General features: G+C 36.7%; 1 protein-coding gene across 1 annotated transcript in view; it reads left to right on the top strand.

Moving 5' to 3' along the window:
- SIGLEC1 (sialic acid binding Ig like lectin 1) overlaps window positions 1-2,482 on the top strand; it is a 315,685-nt gene that overhangs the window by 40,213 nt on the left and 272,990 nt on the right.

The raw sequence follows: 2,482 nt of genomic DNA, 5'->3' as shown, positions 1-2,482 counted from the left end.
GCGCGACACACCTACGCTTGGTTCAAATAGTCCAACGTTTGGAGATCGAAATAGGGCGTGTGGACGAGGCATGATGGGAATGCCTATCTTTTTGGCGGCAATCTTGTAGTGATTAAAGACTATTTATTGCGCATCTCACTTACATATAGGAGAAGAGAGGGGCCACGTTATGTTATTAATCCTGATCATTATTAAGAAGGTATTGGTTCTCATTTAACTTAAAACTAGAAGTGAAAATGATCGACACAAGTATCGCTAAGAGTGTCAAAGAGCGAGCAAAGAGAATAATGACCATCTCTATCTTTTAATATAAAGTACGCATCATTATTGCAAGTTAAATTCTGCTAATATGTAATTTTCGGCGATATTATAACCGTTTCATGTAATTATTGGCATACCAACAGTAAAGAACATTTTTATAAGCAGCACAGTTTCGGTGTCCATTTTTTAAAGATCGAAGAAGGACTCACGAGCGAGGCATAATTAGAATGCCTGGTATTTTGGCGGGCTCCGTGTAGTGACTGGAATCTATTTATTGCGCATCTCCCTTACATATAAAAAGTTACCTTTGTTTAATGAACGTGATAATTGTCAAGAAAACGCGATTCTCTTTTGATGAATAAATTGATGTCAAAAGTAATTGACACGAATATCGCTAAGGATGTTAGTTGGGTATCAAAGAATGAAGAAAGAATGCAGTGACCATCACCAGCTTGTAATATAAGGTACATATCAGTACAATAAATACAGATCAATCAATATGTCAATTTCGGCGATGTTGTAGCCATTTTATTAAATAATTAACGTTCCAGCATTTGTATACGTATTTATAAACAAACAAGTTTTGCTTTAAGAGCAAGTCTTGATTCCAGTATTTTAGGAAAGCGTTCACACTTGTTGGTTTCATAAAATTGGCCGACAGTTGGTCAATACAGTGTGGCTGAACTTAGTTTTACATGTACTCAATGAACCAGAAGTCATTATACAACACAAAAGACCTAATGGTAATATACATCCTAAGTCCAAATAAAGAAATCGATAATCACAAAATGTTTAAATATTTAGAAACGGTCTCATTATTTCTTTCTTGGTCTGTAAACAACATAGGGCCAGATTCATCAAACCAAAATCCGCTCGCAAAGGGGCAGATTCTCAGAATCTGCTCCTTTGCGACCGGTATTTTTGCATTTGGGATGCATCATCCCAAATGCAAAAATCGCAAAAAAAGAATTCGCTAAATTGCGATTTATTGCATTTAAGGAATCTCAAATTGAGATTCCTTAAATGCAATGCATGAAAGTTTAAAAAATATCGAATTCGCTAATAGGGCACGCAAATTACCATGAAGTACAACTTCATGGTAATTTGCAAAAACTTTGAAAAATGCACCAAAGTGCATTTTTCAAAGTTTCATGTTGCGCACACACATGCCCTAAGGGCATGTGTGTACGTAACATATGTGCACAAATCAGGGGCGTAACAGGGTGTCCTTTGGACAACCCTGCACCCTTGAAATCGCAATCTCAATATGCGACTCGCAAATTGCGATTCATAAATTGAGATTGTCTTCCCATTCATTCCTATGGGCCTCTAGGCCCATAGGAATGGATGGGGAGGTATGGGGAGGTATTCCTTAATTGCGAGTCGCAATTAAGGAATATTAGGAAATCGCTATTTTTTTTGATTTCTTGATGCATTCCATTTTGCAATTCCTTAATAGCGAATCAGTATTTTTCGCTATTAAAGAATCGCAAATTGTGCTCTTGATGAATCTGGGGGTTAGATTTGTCTAAACAGTGTTTTCATGCAGTCATATCTTATTTACAAGATTGTTGTTTATACAAACAATGACGTTTTTATACCATACAGGTCAGAGTGTGCCATTCAGTTGCTGAATTTAAACCTTTATTTATGTTGTCAGTTCTACAGATAAGTATACTCTCCTTAAGAGTCAATATTTGATCAACATTAGGTTGTCTTTTGGTCGCTTTAACAACCTCTAGCACCCACTGTAAGAAAGTGGCTCTATATATACTGGACCAAAACAAGGTACAGTGTGTGTAGAGTTCACAATCTCCAGAGGTATAACAGAGGTTAAAGTCAGAACTGACCTTACTCTCTAAAGTGGTAGCTTGGTCAAGCAGTAAGGCAGTACCAGAGGACAGTGTAAAGCATTTGTTGTACACACTCAATCAGCAAAAGGTTTCACACACTCAAGAACTGAACTCCAGGCCAATTGTTTTTATATCAAAAGATATAGTTTTATTTTTAGAACCAACAGGTATAAAAATATACTTTTCTCAGTATGAGTGACTTCAGGTAGTTACTTTACAGGAAGGCAATAAACTTTGTAAGCAGAATGTAATAACTCAAGGCACAAATATTAAATAATGTATAACGTTTATTACAAGCTCCCGCTAGCACGACACACAGCAGTGACAAATATGTAAAATGGCCGTGTGACTCAGCCACCAACTGTCAA

Source organism: Lissotriton vulgaris, chromosome 3_1 (assembly GCF_964263255.1).
Source record: "Lissotriton vulgaris chromosome 3_1, aLisVul1.2, whole genome shotgun sequence".
Lineage (NCBI taxonomy): Eukaryota > Metazoa > Chordata > Amphibia > Caudata > Salamandridae > Lissotriton > Lissotriton vulgaris.
The sequence above is the reverse complement of the archived record's forward strand: the minus strand, read 5'-3'. Positions and strand labels throughout refer to the sequence as shown.